We start from the raw sequence: 20,364 nt of genomic DNA, 5'->3' as shown, positions 1-20,364 counted from the left end.
TAATTTCTCTACCGCCTCCACGTCGTTTTAGAGAATTTGGCAGTACGTCCAACCGACCTCACAACCGCAGACCACATTTGCACACCTGAAGAATTCCTGCACAATCTGTCAGAAACAGTCTCAGGGAATCTCACCTTTATGCTTGTCATCCTCACCAGGGTCTTGACCTGACTGCAGTTTGGCGTCGTTACCGACTTCACTGAGCAAATGCTCACCTTAGATGGCCACTGGCACACTGGAGAAGTGTGCTCTTCACGGATTAATCCTGGTTTCAACTACCAGGTAAATGGCAGACAGCATGTGTGGGCCAGCGGTTTGCTGATGTCAACCTTGTGATCAGAGTGCCCCCATGTTTTTGGCGGGATTATGGAATTAGCAGGCAATCGCTACGGACAACAAACACAAGTTTTTTTGATCGATGTTTGAATGCACAGAGATACCATGACGAGATCCTGAGGCCCATTGTCGTGCCATTCATCTGCCGCCATCACCCCATGTTTCAGCATGACAATGTACGGTCCAATGAATGACACACGGATCTGTACTCAATTCCTGGAAGTTGAAAATGTCCCAGTTCTTCCATTGCTTACACACTCACCAGACAGGTCACCCATTGAGCATGTTTGGGATGCTCTGTATCAAAGCGTGATCCAGTTCCCGCCAATATCCAGCAACTTTGCACAGCCATTGAAGAGGAGTGGGACAACATTCCACAGTCCGCAATGAACACCCTGATCAACTGTATGCAAACGAGATGTCGGGCTGCATGAGGAAAATGGTGGTCACACCAGATACTAACTGGTTTTCTGATCCACGTCCCTATTTTTTGTATCTGTGACCAACAGATGCATATCTGTATTCCCAGTCGGGAAATCCATAGATTAGGGCTTAATGAATTTATTTCAGTTGATGGATTGCCTTGTATGAACTGTAACTCAGTAAAATCATTTATATTTTTGTTCAGTGTATTATGGAGTTCCATTCCTCATGTGATCAAAACATTAAAAGAGCCTTTGTGTAAATAAATAAACTACACCAGAGTGGAACGGAAAGCACTTGTTTCCCTTCAGACATTATACGCTGCAGGATGGAACACAATTGTCACGTTTAGCTATCAAACCTAACTGGTTAGGTCAAGTTTTGAAGTAGAGGGAGTGCAGGGCTTAGCATGTCCCTCGAGGAGGCTAAAAAGAGATTTCGACTTGAAATAAAATATTTTCAGGAGTCGGGTAAAGGGAGGAGGATTGGAAGGAAAGAGAGGAGGTTGGAAAGACTGAGGGAGGCAGAGGATGGGTTTCTATCTGTTGAAGATACTGTAGCAATACTAAGGGAAAGAGTATGTCGAGGAAGATTGGTGTCAAGTTCAAACAGAGTGAGCCAGATGCCAGTTCAAGTTCTGGAGGTGAAATGGAAAGGGAAGAAGGTGTTGTGAGAAGCTCGGAGCCTGAGCCTTGCACTGATGGACATGGTTATGTTAAAGATACATTTGGTCCAGTGTGAGTAAGATTTTTGAAGAAGGTGGAACCAGTTCTTTCGGCTGATCCATGGGTGGTTTCAGGTTGGGTGGAAAAGATGGTGGGTGCTGTTGAGTCTGTGAAGCTTGTGATGTTGGTTTGTGTTTCTTCAGATCAGATGGAGCAGGCGCTTCATGCGAGGCAACTTGGGGAAGACCTGTATCTTACTTTGCGCTGAGCATTTATTCAGAGTCTTTACCTGACAAAGTAATGTTAGATATGAGTTATGCTATTAGAGCTTTAGTGCCAAAAAGACTGCTGTGTTATAGGTGTCACGTTTATGGGCATGTTGCAGCAGTGTGTTGGAGGGAGAATCCAAGATGTGGGAAGTGTGCTGGAGGACATGGGAAAGAGGAATGTGTAGTTTTAGTGGAAAAATGTGTGTTAACGATAGGGGTGCTCATGTTGCTGGTGATTGGAGGTGTCCTGTGCGAGAGCAGGTTGAGGTTGCCAGGGTCAGAGTAGTGCAGAAGATGTCTGCTCTATGCTGAGGCAGTGAAGAAAGATAGACCAATGAGTGATGTGTTTGAGTATGGTTGGCTTCTTAGCGTTCATCACGATGGTTATCAACTGTACTGCAGAAGTCACAGAAAATAGATGTTGTGGTGGCAGCTGCAGAGACGTACTTGGGGGTAGGTACGAGAATTGACTTCAGAGGAGTGACAGGGTGTGTTAAGTGGTAGTTTCCCATCCTCTCAGGTCGTTGGCCTGGGCTAGGATCAAATCTAATTTTATTTGTCACTTACTCCGAATACAACCGGTGAAATGCTTACTTATAAGCCCTTAACCAACATTGCAGTTCAAGAAATAGTTAAGAAAATATCTACTAAATAAACTAAAGTACATTATTTATTTTTTAAATCAAAATTAACAAGAAAATTACATAACAATCACGAGGATATATGCAGGGTGTACTGGTATCGAGTCAATGTGAGGGGTATATCTGTATTCCCAGTCGTGAAATCCATAGATTAGGGCTTAATGAATTTATTTCAGTTGATGGATTGCCTTGTATGAACTGTAACTCAGTAAAATCATTTATATTTTTGTTCAGTGTATTATGGAGTTCCATTCCTCATGTGATCAAAACATTAAAAGAGCCTTTGTGTAAATAAATAAACTACAAGTTAGTCGAGTTCATTTGTAAAGTGACTTCAAATCACCCAGTAATGGCTATCTGCAGCGTTCTAGGTAAATGTTGCAATCCTTCAGCCAGTCCTGGACCTGTGACCAAAAACGAGCTACATATGGACAGTACCAAAATAAATGATCGAATGACTCTGCCTCCTTGCAGCAAAATCTGTAGAGCTGGGAAGATTGTATCCCCCATATACAGTTGAAGTCGGAGGTTTACATACACCTTAGCCAAATACATTTCAACTCAGTTTTTCACAATTCCTGACATTTAATCCTAGTAAAAATTCCCTGTCTTAGGTCAGTTAGGATCACCACTTTATTTTAAGAATGTGAAATGTCAGAATAATAGTAGAGATAATTATTTATTTCAGCTTTTATTTCTTTCATCACATTCCCAGTGGATCAGAAGTTGACATACACTTAATAAGTATTTGGTAGCATTTCCTTTAAATTGTTTAATTTGGGTCAAATGTTTTGGGTAGCATTCCACAAGCTTCCCACAATAAGTTGGGTGAATTTTGGCCCATTCCTCCTGACAGAGCTGGTATAATTGAGTCAGGTTTGTAGGCCTCCTTGCTCGCACTCGCTTCTCAGTTCTTACCACAAATTTTCTATAGGATTGAGGTCAGGGCTTTGTGATGGCCACTCCAATACCTTGAGTTTGTTGTCCTTAAGCCATTTTGCCACAACTTTGGACCTATGCTTGGGTTCATTGTCCATTTGGAAAACCCATTTGCGACCAAGCTTTAACTTCCTGACTGATGTCTTGAGATGTTGCTTCAATATATCCACAATTTTCCCACCTCATGATGCCATCTATTTTGTGAAGTGCACCAGTCCCTCCTGCAGCAAAGCACCCCCACAACATGATGCTGCCACCCCCGTGCTTCACGATTGGGATGGTGTTCTTCGGCTTGCAAGCCTCCCCCTTTTTCCTCCAAACATAACGATGTTCATTATGGCCAAACAGTTCTATTTTTGTTTCATCAGACCAGAGGACATTTCTCCAAAAAGTACGATCTTTGTCCCCATGTGCAGTTGCAAACCGTAGTCTGGCTTTTTTATGGTGGTTTTGGAGCAGTGGCTTCTTCCTTGCTGAGCGGCCTTTCAGGTTATGTTGATATAGGACTCGTTTTACTGTAGATACTTGTGTACCTGTTTCCTCCAGCATCTTCACAAGGTCCTTTGCTGTTGTTCTGGGATTGATTTGCACTTTTCGCACCGAAGTACGTTCATCTCTAGGAAACAGAACGCGTCTTCTTCCTGAGCAGTATGACGGCTGCGTGGTCCCATGGTGTTTATACTTGCGTACTATTGTTTGTACAGATGAACGTGGTACCTTCAGGCGTTTGGAAATTACTCCTAAGGATGAACCAGGCTTGTGGAGGTCTACAAAACATTTTCTGAGGTCTTGGCTGATTGCTTTAGATTTTCCCATGATGTCAAGCAAAGTGGCACTGAGTTTGAAGGTAGGCCTTGAAATACATCCACAGGTACACCTCCAATTGACTCAAATGATTTCAATTAGCCTATCAGAAGCTTCTAAAGCCATGACATTTTCTGGAATTTTCCAAGCTGTTTGAATGCAGTCAACTTAGTGTATGTAAACTTCCACTGGAATTGTGATACAGTGAATTATAAGTGAAAAAAATATGTCTGTAAACAATTGTTGGAAAAATTACTTGTGTCATGCGCAAAGTAGATGTCCTAACCGACTTGCCAAAACTATAGTTTAACAAGAAATTTGGGGAGTGGTTGAAAAACTAGTTTTAATAATGACTACAACCTAAGTGTATGTAAACTTCCGACTTCAACTGTATGTATGTCCTGGGAAATGTTCTTGTTACTCACAACCACATTAGCTCAACCGTCCCGAGGGTGGTACACCGATCTGTAGAGATCATTAAGAGGTTTTAACTTCCTCTTGCTGAATCTGAGCTGAGCGGGGGGAGTAACATTATATAGAAAGGACCAGGAAAATAGTGTTGGGTCATTGAATATAGAAATACAACATATAAGTAACTGTTTAAATAATAGAAACATCAATATAAAGTGTCTTAATAGGGAGTTGGGCCACCACGAGCCGTCGGAACAACTTCAATGCGCCTTGGCATAGATTCTACAACTGTCTGGAAATCTATTGGAGTGATGCGACACCATTCTACCACAAGAAATTCCATAATTCGGTGTTATGGTGGTGGAAAAATCTGTCTCAGGCACCAGTCCAGAATCTCCCACAAGTATTCAATTGGGTTGAGATCTGGTGACTTACACACACACTTAAACCCTCTATGCTCCTTTGAGACCCTTCTTTCAAAGTCACTTAGATAGATATTTTGCTCTAGCCATGGTAGCTGAAATAATGGTCAACTGGGCATTTTTATACATGGCCCTAAGCATGATGGGATGTTAATTGCTTAATTAACTAAGGAACCACACCTGTGTCGAATCACCTGCTTTCAATATACTTTGTATCCCTCATTTACTCAAGTGTTTCCTTCATTTTGGCAGTTAGCCTTTGTCCTATATCACAATGTAGCTCAAAACAAGCATTTTGGAATCAACAAAATACTGTAAATACTGTAAATACTAATGGTCACATGGTTAAAGCCTGCCTGCCTTGTGATGCCCAATTCCAAATTGAACCCCTGCTCCAAGGCACTTGTAGATCTGAAATGATTTAGCTATCAGTAATTTGGTACCACTTACACCTATCCAATCTTTTCAGATCTACAAACATTTTACAAATGTTGTTGTGTTACTGCCTGAATTTAAAATGGATTAAATTAAGATAATTTTTTGTCAATGGCCTCTACACAATTCCACATAATGTCAAAGTGGACATTTTTACAAATTAATTACAAATGATAAGCTGAAATGTCTTGAGTCAATAAGTATTCAACCCCTTTGTTATGGCAAGCCTAGATAAGTTCAGGAGTAAAAACAAGTCACATAATAAGTCGCATGGACTCACTCTGTGTGCAATAATAGTGTTTAACATGATTTTTGAATGATTAATTCATCTCTGTACCCCACACATACAGATTATTGTAAGGTCCTTCAGTCGAGCAGTTCATTCTAAACACAGATTCAACCACAAAGACCAGGGGGGTTTTCCAATGCCTAGCAAAAAAGGATATCTATTGGTAGATAGGTTTAAAAAAGCAGGCGTTGAATATCCCTTTGAGCATGGTGAAGTTATTAATTACAATTTGGATGGTGTATCAATACACCCAGTCACTAGAAAGATACAGGCGTCCTTCCCAACTCAGTTGCCGGAGAGGAAGGAAACCGCTCAGGAATTTCACCATTAGTCCAATGGTGACTTTTAAACAGTTACAGAGTTTAAGGGCTGTGATAGGAGGAAACGGAAGATGGATCTACATTGTAGTTACTCCACAATACTAATCTAATTGACAGAGTGAAAAGAAGGAAGCCTGTACAGAATATAACTATTCCAAAACATGCATCCTGGTTGCAACAAGGCAAGTAACAAACAAGTAATACTGCAAAAAATGTGGCGAAAGCAATTACCATTTTGTTCTACATACAAAGTGTTATGTTTGGGTCAAATCCAAAACAAGACATTACTGAGTACCACTCTCCATATTGTCAAGCATAGTGGTGGCTGCACCATGTTATGGGTATGCTTGTAATTGTTAATGACTGGGGAGTTTTTCAGGATAAAAACTAAATTAAATGGAGCTAAGCACAGGCAAAATCCGAAAGGAAAACCTTGTTCAGTCTGCTTTCCACCAGACACTGGGAGATGAATTCACCTTTCAGCCGGACAATAACCTAAAACACAAGGCCAAATATAAACTGGATTTGCTTACCAAGAAGACAGTGAATGTTCCTGAGTGGCCGAGTTACAATTTTGACTTAAATCTACTTGAAATTCTATGGCAAGATCTGAAAATGGTTGTCTAGCAATGATCAACAACCAATTTGACAGAGCTTGAAGAATTTTGAAAAGGATAACAGTATAATGATTTCAAGGTTTTACTGCTAACCTACAAAGCATTACATGGGCTTGCTCCTACCTATCTTTCCGATTTGTTCCTGCCGTACATACCTACACGTACGCTACGGTCACAAGACGCAGGCCTCCTAATTGTCCCTAGAATTTCTAAGCAAACAGCTGGAGGCAGGGCTTTCTCCTATAGAGCTCCATTTTTATGGAATGGTCTGCTACCCATGTGAGAGACGTAGACTCGGTCTCAACTTTTAAGTCTTTACTGAAGACTCATCTCTTCAGTGGGTCATATGATTGAGTGTAGACTGGCCCAGGAGTGTGAAGGTGAATGGAAAGGCTCTGGAGCAACGAACTGCCCTTGCTGTCTCTGCCTGGCCGGTTCCCCTCTCTCCACTGGGATTCTCTGCCTCTAACCCTATTACAGGGGCTGAGTCACTGGCTTACTGGTGCTCTTTCATGCCGTCCCTAGGAGGGGTGCGTCACTTGAGTGGGTTGAGTCACTGACGTGGTCTTCCTGTCTGGGTTGGCGCCCCCCCTTGGGTTGTGCCGTGGCGGAGATCTTTGTGGGCTATACTCGGCCTTGTCTCAGGATGGTAAGTTGGTGGTTGAAGATATCCCTCTAGTGGTGTGGGGGCTGTGCTTTGGCAAAGTGGGTGGGGTTATATCCTTCCTGTTTGGCCATGTCCGGGGGTATCATCGGATGGGGCCACAGTGTCTCCTGACCCCTCCTGTCTCAGCCTCCAGTATTTATGCTGCAGTAGTTTATGTGTCGGGGGGCTAGTGTCAGTCTGTTATATCTGGAGTTCTCTTACTCTTACTTCTCCTGTCTTATCCGGTGTCCTGTGTGAATTTAAGTATGCTCTCTCTAATTCTCTCTTTCTTTCTCTCTCTCGGAGGACCTGAGCCCTAGGACCATGCCTCAGGACTACCTGGCATGATGCCTCCTTGCTGTCCCCAGTCCACCTGACCGTGCTGCTGCTCCATTTTCAACTGTTCTGCCTGCGGCTATGGAACCCTGACCTGTTCACCGGACGTGCTACCTGTCCCAGACCTGCTGTTTTCAATTCTCTAGAGGGCAGGAGCGGTAGAGATACTCTAAATGATCGGCTATGAAAAGCCAACTGACATTTACTCCTGAGGTGCTGACTTGCTGTTCCCTCGACAACTACTGTGATTATTATTATTTGACCATGCTGGTCATTTATGAACATTTGAACATCTTGGCCATGTTCTGTTATAATCTCCACCCGGCACAGCCAGAAGAGGACTGGCCACCCCTCATAACCTGGTTCCTCTCTAGGTTTCTTCCTAGGTTTTGGCCTTTCTAGGGAGTTTTTCCTAGCCACAGTGCTTCTACACCTGCATTGCTTGCTGTTTGGGGTTTTAGACTGGGTTTCTGTATAGTACTTTGAGATATCAGCTGATGTAAGAAGGGCTATAAAAATAAATGTTATTTTATTTGATAATGTTGCACAATCCAGATGTGGAAACCTCTTTGATTTACCCAGCAAGACTCACAGCTGTAAATGCTGCCAAAGATGCTTCCACAAAGTATTGACTCAGGGTTGTGAATACTTATGTAAATGAGATATTTCTGTATTACGTTTTCAATACATTTGCAAAAAATTCCCTTTTTTTTCTCACTTTGTCATTATGGGGTATTATGTCTAGATGGGTGAGAAAAAAAATATGTTTATATATATTCATATATTTAATTTTGAATTCAGGCTGTAACAACAAAATGTTGAATAAGTCCAAGGGTATGAATACTTTATGAAGCCAACCTGATAATGGTCTCCTTTCTCTAGGTCTAATCTGTTTGTGTCTGTGTTCTTCACAGCTGGAAAGATGCCTGTGCTGGAGGATACGTTCTATCTGAGGTTTAAAGACCATCCTCGTGTGTTTGGAGACGTGTGAAACCCCATCAGTAAGTGCATTTCAGTTGTAACAATTTACGTGTATTACCTAGCTGCTCTTAGAATCACATGATGTGTGTGTGTGTGTGTGTGTGTGTGTGTGTGTGTGTGTGTGTGTGTGTGTGTGTGTGTGTGTGTGTCTGTGTGTGTGTGTTTTGGATGGATCGTTATCGATGGTGGTCAATGTGATGCATTATCTGAGGAACAGAAGGGGGAAACACATGATGAGACAGAGTGATGAAGAGGAGGAAGAGGACCCCTCTGAGGTAACATGGCACATGTTGCATAAACAACATATTTAGTTGACATCACAATATCATGTATAGCTATTGGATGGATATTACATTTAAGTCAAAGTACATCTGCTATTTGGATATCAGCTTTCTTAAAGTGGATTATAAACTGTGCCACTCAGTCAGGATTTGAAATGGTTCATGAATCAATATGTTTGTGTTACTGTAGTTCATATTGCCCCTCATCAAAGTATTGAATCAGAAGATAGATGAGGCCCCATTCCAGATGTTTTGTTTAAACGGGCAAAATGCATGGTCTTGCCGTCAATTACTGAAATATGTCCCACATGATTGTGATGTTTCAGGAGCTGTCTGTAAGGTTCTGTCTCAGTCGTCTTCTGTCTCTCTCCTAGCCCACCGGCATGACCTTCCTCTGCGAAGAACCTCCCGGCCATCAGGCAGCTGCAGGCTGGACAGCCCATCCTTAGTGGCCCTGCTGAAAAAGGCGATTGGACAATGACAAAGTCCAGAGGACCGTGGCGCTCTTGTCGGAGGACCTGCTGGAGGTGTGCTAACGTACTAAAATGCAAACAGCATGCTCGTAAACCAACAACCACTGCCTTATATTAGGTCACACAATAATTAAATAAAGAGTCCTTTTTTAGGGGTTCAAGCAGCAAAGCTTGTGAACCCTGTTGTATTTTTTGCCATTCATTATTATGATTCCTGTTCTGCCAATTTGGTGAAAAAAATATTTTAAAAAAATATAAAAATAATATGGTGGTAAAGAACCATGATGGCAATGCCATACCAAATGACCTCATGTTGGAGCTATAACAAACTATTGAAAATGCTAATTTTGAAAGCTCACACACCTCACGCCTTGTGACCTAGAGTCATGAAATTTGGTACATAGGTTTTTCTCCTCACAAGGAACAAGGTTGCCTCAAGGACCCATAAGGTTCGCCATAATGGATTTTCAGCCATTTAGAATTTTGTGAAAAACACTTAAAACGCTACTCCTCTAGCACAGAAAGACTTATCTGCACAAAACGTAATATACAGTGCATTCGGAAAGTATTCAGACCCCTTCCCTTTTTCCATTTTTTTATTTAACATTACAGCCTTGTTCTAAAATTGATTAAATACATTTTTTCCCTCAATCTACACACAATGCCCCACAATGACAAAGCGAAAACAGGTTTTTAAATGTTTTGGAAAATAAAAAGAGAAATGCCTTATTTATATAAGTATTCAGACCCTTTGCTGTTTCCATTGATCATCCTTGAGATGTTACTACAACTTGATTGGAGTCCACATGTGGTAAATTAAATTGATTGGACACGATTTGGAAAGGCACATACCAGTCTATATAAGGTCCCACAGTTGACAGTGCATGTCAGAGCAAAAACCAAGTCATGAGGTTGAAGGAATTGTTAGTATAGCTCCGATACAGGATTTTGTGGAGGCACAGATCTGGGAAAGGGTACCAGAAAATGTCTGCAGCATTGAAGGTCCCCAAGAACACAGTGCGTCAAGCTTGTAGCGTCATACCCAAGAAGACTATAGGCTGTAATTACTGCCAAAGGATGCTTCAACAATGTACTGAGTAAAGGGTCTGAATACTTCTATAAATGTGATATCAGTTTTTTATCTAGAATAAATTTGCACAAATTTCTTAACCCGTTTGTGCTTTGTCGTTATGGGGTATTGTGTGTAAATTGATGAGGGGGAAAAAATGTTTTAATCATTTTAGAATAAGGCTGTAATGTAACAACATCTGAAAACAGTCAAGGGGTCTGAATACTTTCTGAATGCACTGAAAATCTATGGACCAAGGTCTACATTTGTCAGGCTAATATGTCAAACAACATTAACATTAAAGTGGGCTGGTACATAAATGCATATACATCAGACACAGATATTTGTATTGTAACAAAACTTTGTACACATGTTTCAAACACTGTCAAGACTCAACATACGCAAGCAAAATCAGATCGACCACACAGTGGTGCTACTCAGGACACATGTTTATATCTCTATATCTTTTTGACTCAGAGTGATGAAATTTGGCACACATGCTCAGTGATATGAGTCTAGCTGACCTGTAAAGCATGGTTCAGAAAAAAAACTGAATGCAAGCTCATTGGCTCATAGCGGCCATGTACATCTCATATGTATATACTATACTCGATACCATCTACTGCATCTTGCCTATGCCGTTCTGTACCATCACTCATTCATATGTTTTTATGTACATATTCTTCATCCCTTTACACTTGTGTGTATAAGGTAGTTGTTGTGAAATTGTTAGGTTAGATTACTCGTTGGTTATTACTGCATTGTCGGAACTAGAAGCACAAGCATTTCGCTACACTCGCATTAACATCTGCTAACCATGTGTATGTGACAAATAAGATTTGATTTGTTTGAGATACAGTCCTGGAAAATATTGCATTTAATGACATGGATACAGTGACTTGCGAAAGTATTCACCCCCCTTGGCATTTTTCCTATTTGTTGGCTTACAACCTGGAATTAAAATGGATTTTGGGGGGGTTGTATCATTTGATTTACACAACATGCCTACCAATTTGAAGATGCAAAATATTTTTTATTGTGAAACAAACAAGAAATAAGTAAAAATAACAGAAGAATTGAGCATGCACCACTATTCAGCCCCCCAAAGTCAATACTTTGTAGAGCCACCTTTTGCAGCAATTACAGTTGCAAGTCTCTTGGGGTATGTCTCTATAAGCTTGGCAGATCTAGCCACTGGGATTGTTACCTATTCTTCAAGGCAAAACTGCTCCAGCTCCTTCAAGTTGGATGGGTTCCGCTGGTGTACAGCAATCTTTAAGTCATACCACATATTCTCAATTGGATTGAGGTCTGGGCTTTGACTAGGCCATTCCAAGACATGTAAATGTTTCCCCTTAAACAACTCTAGTGTTGCTTTAGCAGTATGCTTAGGGTCATTGTCCTGCTGGAAGGTGTACCTCTGTCCCAGTCTCAAATCTCTGGAAGACTGAAACAGGTTTCTCTCAAGAATTTCCATGTATTTAGTGCCATCCATCATTCCTTCAATTCTGACCAGTTTCCCAGTCCCTGCCGATGGAAAAACATACCCACAGCATGATGCTGCCACCACCATGCATCACTGTGTGGATGGTGTTCTTGGGGTGATGTGAGGTGTTGGGTTTGCGCCAGACAGCATTTTCCTTGATGGCTTAAAAACAACATTTTAGTCTCATCTAACCAGAGTACCATCTTCCATATGTTTGGGGAGACTCCCACATGCCTTTAGGCGAACACCAAACGTGTTTGCTTATTTTTTTTTTAAGCAATGGCTTTTTTCTGGCCACTCTTCCGTTAACCCCAGCTCTGTGGAGTGTACGGTTTAAAGTGGTCCTAGGGACAGATACTCCAATCTCTGCTGTGGAGCTTTGCAGCTCCTTCAGGGTTATCTTTGGTCTCTTTGTTGCCTCTGATTAATTCCCTCCTTGCCTGGACCTTGAGTTTTGGCGGCCCTCTCTTGGCAGGTTTGTTGTGGTGCCATATTCTTTCCATTTTTAAATAATGGATTTAATGGTGCTCCGTGGGATGTTAAAAGTTTCTGATATTTTTTTATAACCCAACCCTGATCTGTACTTCTCCACAACTTTGTCCCGGACCTGTTTGGAGAGCTCCTTGGCTTTCATGGTGCCGCTTGCTTGGTGGTGCCCCTTGCTTGGTGGTGTTGCAGACTCTGGGGCCTATCAGAACAGGTGTGTATATACACTGAGATCATGTGACAGATCTTTTGCCACATAGATTGCACATAGGTCGACTTTATTTAACTAATTATGTGACCTCTGAAGGTAATTGGTTGCACCAGATCTTATTTAGGGGCTTCATAGCAAAGGGAATATAATACATATTCACGCACCACTTTTTCCATTTTCTATTTTTTAGAATTCTTTGAAACTAGTTATTTTTTTCATTTCTCTTCACCAATTTGGACTATTTTGTGTACTGTATGTCCATTACCTGAAATCCATATAAAAATCCATTTAAATTACAGGTTGTAATGCAACAAAATAGGAAACATGCCAAGGGGGTGAATACTTTTGCAAGGCACTCTACATAGATGCTATATACAAAATGTGGTGCCAATCGGTCCAGCGGTTCTGGAGAAGACGTTTAAAGTGGTCCAAAATACATCAAAAGCATATTGCATGATCATGTTTGATTTTGAGTTCTGATATTTGTCAAAACTGGTAAGAAGTATAGAAGTAACTCATATTAACCTCTACGAGATCGGTGTCCCTGAACCTGGACGGTTGTTGCTCAATATGCAATAATGTGACTCAAAAATGTTGTATACAACAGCCAACTTTCCAGGACATAGACATGCCTTATAGGTGATGTCCAATTTCTCCTGATGGTGGCACAGAAGGCCCACAGCTTGAACCCTGGCATTGCTGCTTGCAGCTCTACTTCTACTGTGTGCTTGAACCCATTTAAACGTGCGTGCGTGCGTGCGTGCGTGCGAGAGAGAGAGAGAGAGAGAGAGACAGTGATAGAGAGAAATAGGGTGGGTGGGCATGTATTTTTCGGAATGTTTTATCACAGTCCAAAATATTTTGGGAATTGTGTTTACAGATCTGATATGACTCTAAATGTATTATTATAAACTGGGTAATATGGGATCTGGATGCTGATAGGCTTAAACATCACCCTAGCTGCTCTTGCAAAATGTCTGTATGCCAACAGACTTTCTTGGTCCCACAGGTACACTGTAGTTGAATTGATCTGTGAACTCAGGCTGGATGATGTGGGCTGTGAGGACTGCAGCAGTTGTACATGGACAGTTCCAGAACTAGTCACAGGGAGGCTCTTTAGGGACCACAGGATGTTAAGCAGTAAACACTTGAGTTAGGGTCTTATCACTCTTTGAGTCAGTTGATAGGGTCTGTGTTACAATTCTGTGCCATTCTCCAGAAGTGTGCACTCTTCACTCCCCTTCATTAATTTAAAAGCATTGGATGTAAGGGAGGGAGTTTCCACCACATATTTCCTCAAGCCAGTCTATTCCTTTTAAATTCAAGTGCACACTTCGGTAAAAGAATGGATAATCCGAATGTAGCCAGTTTAAAGGTAGCGGTATATCATGTCAATAATCAGTCTGTCTCCCTCCAGTGGTCAGGGTCACTAACTGCAGTCTACAGACTTGTCGCATGAGAAACAAGATTCTCTGGTCTGATGAAACCAAGATTGAACTATTTGGCCTGAAGGAAACATCTGGAGAAAACGTGGCACCATACCTGCAATGAATTTTACGAACCTGTTGTTGCTTTGTCATTATGAGGTAGTGTGTGTAGATTGATGAGGGGGAAAAAAACAAATGTATCCATTTTAGAATAAGGTTGTAATGTAACAAAATGTAGAAACATTCAAAGGGTCTGAATTATTTTCAGAATGCACTGTATATAAGTGCTTTCATTTCTGAACAGTAAAAGAGATATATGTATGACAATACCCTCAAATTAAAGGTAACATTCTGTACTGTCGCCTCATATGAAACACGCTCAAGTATAGAGGCAATTATTTTTTTTATCTTCACTGTTCAAATACATATGAGGTAGGGAAATAAGCCACAGTTATTGTATTAATGTTAGCTTTAGTGAGAGGACAGTGTTTTTAGTGACAGGCCATGCTGTGGGACTGCAGCTGGCCAGGATAAAGCAAAGCAGTTCAACACATACAACAACACAGAGTTACACATGGAATAAACAAACATAAAATCAATAATACAGTACAAAAATCTATATACAGCATGTGCAAATGAGGTAGGATAAGAGAGGTAAGGCAATACATCGGCTATGGTGGCAAATTAATTACAATATAGCAATTAAACACTGGAATGGTAGGATGTGCAGAAGATGAATGTGCATGTTGAGATACTGGGGTGCAAAGGAGCAAGATAAATAAATAAATACAGTATGGGGATGAGGTAGATTGGATGGGCTATTTACAGATGAGCTATGTACTGGTGTGAGCAGCTCTGACAGCTGGTGCTTAAAGCTAGTGAGGGAGGTAAGAGTCTCCAGCTTCAGAGATTTTTGCAGTTCGTTCCAGTCATTGGCAGCAGAGAACTGGAAGGAGAGGCGGCCAAAGGAAAAATTGGCTTTGGGGGTGACCAGTGAGATATACCTGCTGGAGCGCGTGCTACGGGTGGGTGCTCATCGGCCATTGGACATAAACATTGCACAATAAGTTGGAAATCCACAGTGTCTCCCAACCCCTCCTGTCTCAGCCTCCAGTATTTATGCTGCAATAGTTTATGTGTCGGGGGGCTAGGGTCAGTGTGTTATATCTGGAGTATTTCTCCTGTCTTATCCAGTGTCCTGTAAGTATGCTCTCTCTAATTCTCTCTCTCTTCATTTCTTCCTTCCTTTCTTTCTTTCTCTCTCTCGGGGGGATCTGAGCCCTAGGACCATGCCTCAGGACTACCTGGCCTGATGACTTTTTGCTGTCCCCAGTCCACCTGGTCATGCTGCTGCTCCAGTTTCAACTGTTCTGCCTGCAGCTATGGAACCCTGACCTGTTCACTGGACGTGCTACCTGTCCCAGACCTGCTGTTTTCAAGTCTCTAGAGACAGCAGGAGTGGTAGAGATACTCTGAATGATCGGCTATGAAAAGCCAACTGACATTTACTCCTGAGGTGCTGACCTGTTGCACCCTCGATAACCACTGTGATTATTATTATTTGACTCTGCTGGTCATCTATGAACATTTGAACATCTTGGCCATGTTTTGTTATAATCTCCACCCGGCACAGCCAGAAGAGGACTGGCCACCCCTCATAGCCTGGTTCCTCTCTAGGTTTCTTCCTTGGTTCTGGCCTTTCTAGGGAGTTTTTCCAAACCACCGTGCTTCTACACCTGCATTGCTTGCTGTTTTGGGTTTTAGGCTGGGTTTCTGTACAGCACTTTGTGACATCAGCTGATGTAAGAAGGGCTTTATAAATACATTTGATTGAAATCGCAAATTCAACAATGAGTGGTTTGGAAGGAATCAATGAGTGGTTTGGAAGGAATCAGTGTGGCTAACTACAAGCATTGCAAAGCAATCATTAGCCGGCTGTGTGGTCCCAAGTCTAAGATTAAGGGTCTCTTTTCCTAGTTTAACATTATAAACATTCAACATTGGTCATGCTGTCAATGAAGCATGATTTGGTGTACAGGGAGAACACTGTAAGAATGGCGCATGTTCTGAATTATGTTGCTGTACTGTACATTTCAAAAGTGCTGAACAAATAGTTATATTGACAACGTCCGTCCTAACTCGCTCATTAATGTCTTAACTGAAATTACGGATTGTCTCTTATCCGTTTGTCGTCCCCTTATGCCATAGTGTGTACATCTCAATTGTCAGTAGAAACCACATTTGTTTAAGCAAGTCAGCCATATCAGCTATGTTTTTTGAAAAGGCAGTAAATGAGGCTGAATGAACTGTTTCGCTGCCAGACAAGGCTCCGCTGATAGCCAGGTGTAGCAGTGGTAAGGTGTTGGGACTGCCTTTGGGACTCTGCTGTTGGGACAGCTTTATGTAGGCCCTAACAGTTTGTGGGCACCGTTTGTCACCGTTATAGTGCAATTAACGTATTGTTTAGTGTTGTGTTATGTAGTGACTTTGCTGGCATGCATCCCACCATTTTTTGTTGTTGTCCCACCTAGATTTACATGCTATAAAATCGCCACTGTTAAGGACCAAAATATTATCATAGGAGCCATGGATAACTACAAAGATGGGGGCTCATGGAGGCTCAAATTGCTTGTATTTGCAATGTGGGATATTTTTCCTCACAAAAATGTTGTCTACAAGGCAAAAAAAATAAAGAAAAACCCCAATAATCATGTAATCTGAACACTTTTACTAGTTTCTTCCTATAACATTTCTCTGTTCACAAACATTGCTGATGGATGCCCCCTATATTACTTTTGTGATGCTATTTTCTTTTTCAACCATAAATTGTATAGTTTAGAGGCTTTTTTCAAAAGATCCCATAAAAGTCCCCAATAGAAATCCGTTCAAAATAAACTACAAGGCTTTGCAGGTAGACTATCAGTGATGCAGGTAGCATTGTGATATCATAACAACCATACTGTGTAGACAGACCATGGTAGAATTGTCGTAATACCTGTGGTAAAATGTTGGTACATTGATGAAACCTCAAAATTGTAAAACTGATTCAAATGTCCGTATTTCAAACTTCAACCGTATGGGAACAAAATTGAAAAAACATTTTACAATGATATCCTTGATTAAAAAAAACTTTTTGTATCTTTGTATACAAAACACAACTTAAAATACAGTGGCAGTGAACCATTAAATCACACCTTGAAGAATAAACGTGTCTTCCTTAACCTCTAACTTATTTATCCTAGATCCTTGCAGCGGGATGATCAGGAATGGGATCCCAGACCGCAATGTGCTCGAGTCCCGCCTCTCGGTGACCAACCCCCGGTAGGCAGAGGCTGGTCCCAGCACAGATTCTGTGCCCCAAGCGGCTTCAACAACAACAAGAGACAGGCCTGTGGTAGAGGACACCGTTCCTGACCTGTTACCAGAACAAATGAAGGTACAGAAGAGTTCCAGAGGCTCCTCAGCGTTTAACTACGAAGGTGTTACAAAGTAACCCTGACATTCAGTCTATGACAATTGTCCTCTGGGCTGCCATTCTGCTTAAGAGGGTACTTTGTTCTTGAGGGCTGTCATCTTGACTGTGAGCTTTGAGCAGTCCAGCTCCACAAACCCTTTCTGGAATGCCTCGAATATGTACTTCAGCTTTTTGGGGTAGCTGAGATTCAGAGCATATGTCATGTCAAGAAGAATGGCACAAGCCTGTGCGGCCCTGCCCAGACCGGTGATCACTTGGACCATCACTCAACATGGCACCCTCCTTCTTGATCACATAGAATTGCATTACATGTTGTGCAAGTTCTTGCAGGACATCACCCCCTTCAGCTTCCTGTAAATAAATAATACAGACAGATTCTCTCTCACACACACAAAGACACACACAAACACAGGGGATAGAATATTCCGATCAGAAAATGCTTTATTGCCCTCAGATGTTAGTCTTTAATGAGGTCACTTCCATCTTCAGCCAGGTAGTGAATCAAGCAACGTAAAACCACATATCTTGTCTTCTCAATGGGGGTACTGCTTGGGTTTTGAAATGAGGTAGATTGATGAGAAGAAAAAAAAGATTTGATCCATTTTAGAATAAGGCTGTAACGTAACAAAATATGGAAAAAGTCAACGGGCCTGAATATATTCCAAATGCACTGTACATTAGACCATCGTATTTACCTACAATGGGAAACGAATGTGATGCTTAGAGTAATCACCCAATTCCCTGACACATTATAAGCACCCATCGAGCGCATCCTGACTGGTTGCATCACTGCCTGGTATGGCAACTGCTCGGCCTCCACTACAGAGGGTAGTGCGAACGGCCTAGTACATCACTGGGGCCAAGCTTCCTGCCATCCAGGACCTCTATACCAGGCAGTGTCAGAGGAAGGCCCTAAAAATTGTCAAAGACTCCAGCCACCCTAGTCATAGACTGTTCTCTCTGCTACCACACGGCAAGCGGTACCCCCCCCCCCCCCCCCCCCCACACACACACACACACACACACACATTGACTCTGTACCGGTACACCCCTGTATATTGTCTCGCTATTGTTATTTTACTGCTGCTCATTAATTACTTGTTACTTTTATTTCTTATTCTTATCCATATATATTTTTTAACTGCATTGTTGGTTTGGGGCTCATAAGTAAGCATTTCACTGTAAGGTCTACTTCAAATTAAATCTAACTTTATTAGTCACATGCGCCAAATACAACAGGTGTTGTATTCGGCGCATGTGACTAATAAAATTCGATTTGATTTGAAGTGGTACACATCACCAAGTTCCTGCTGCACAACAACAATTACTTTCCCAGAGTACTCCAACTGATAAGACCTCAGATGCTCATCATACCAGGCACTTAGTGTCTTCACAATGAAGTTGACAATGAAACTTCACAATTACATTTTCCAAGATGACGATCTGAATTATATCCACAGAGTCAGGTAGTCCACCAGTACGGCCATAAGACAAGATCATACCGATACTGTATCTTGGACAATTGTACACGTTTGAGTAGGTTCCTTTTTTTAATGGATTCCCGTATTTCCTCATGCAGTCCTTCTAAAGGCACTGAAGATACTTTGGTGACACAAATGGTAGGTTTCATTGCATTTCCTTGTAAGTGGTAAGCCATCATCAGTTGATACCTTGTTGCCAGACTCTGTAACACATTTTTTAAGTTGCTAGTGTGTGTGACAATACGCTTGAAAAAAAACAATGTTTGGCCTCAAAGCGCATTGTCCATAATCCAACCAGAGGATCGAAGGCTTCAGTCAATCCAGGGTAATGTTCCAAAGAATGGTGTTTTGGGAACAACTTCACTTCAGGGAAAACGTCTAACAATCTATGAGTGTTCCAATATTTTTGAGTCAACGTAACAGATCGTTTCCTTGGTGTGGACAGGGACCACAATATGTTCCACAATGTCTTTTCACATCATGAGAATCTCCCATGCTGGCTCATCCAAAGGTATCCTTGGTCCTATTATGGGTGGCAATAACTTTATCAGGGCCCAATTCTCATGTGTGTTTCCTACAATATTCCTTTGAGCAGCAGTTTTTTCAGACTGACTGAGGGCAGTTTGTTTAACATCATCTGCTTTGCACAGGAGAGACAAGTATATGGATGTCAGTACGGACTGCAACTCTGATGGCACATTTGCCAGTACCCAATACACAGCTATTATTTTGTGCTTTTCCGGGAAGTTCCAAGAGGGTTACAACACCTCAAAGTCATCAATATAAAGAACTATACAGATTCAACTCAACTCTTCTAGAGCATAAAAATGATTTTGCTTATAATGTTTACCATCATAGAATGACTCATAACTAGAGGTTGGATTTTGTTAATGCCTTCTCTGCAATGTCTTTGTTCGCCAGTAGGTCCTGCAGTTTCAATAGCAGAGTGCCAATTTCTTCAACAATTGTATTTGACACATCTTCCTGATGATCACAATCTAAACGTGTGTCCTCACTGTCATTGTACTCCGGCACAGAAGGGTCACAAACGTATGGTTGAGCAATTAATTCATGTTGGCGTTGTCCAATAATATCTGCATTAAAACTACTGATTGAATGAGGATTGTGCTTTCTGCTTTTGTGAGTCACAAATGTGCCATATATATTTGTCCTAAAATCACATCCTTCAAATACACATTCTCCTGTTTCATGTTTCTTTAGATGCGTGCCAACATGTTGAAAATAGTCCTTCTCAGTAGGATAATGGGTGCCACACACGTTGCACAAAAAATACAGAACTACTCCTGGCCCATGTGTTTCCTCTTCTGTGTTCCATGTTTTGAAAGAGCAAGGGCAAGTTGAATGTAGACAAGGTATAGAATTTCCACAAGCAAATGTTCCATGCTGTAGTCTATAATGCTTCAGAAGAGCACCCTTAGAG

The sequence above is a fragment of the Salvelinus fontinalis genome, chromosome 2 (assembly GCF_029448725.1).
Source record: "Salvelinus fontinalis isolate EN_2023a chromosome 2, ASM2944872v1, whole genome shotgun sequence".
In the NCBI taxonomy this organism is placed as follows: Eukaryota; Metazoa; Chordata; class Actinopteri; order Salmoniformes; family Salmonidae; genus Salvelinus; species Salvelinus fontinalis.
The sequence above is the reverse complement of the archived record's forward strand: the minus strand, read 5'-3'. Positions refer to the sequence as shown.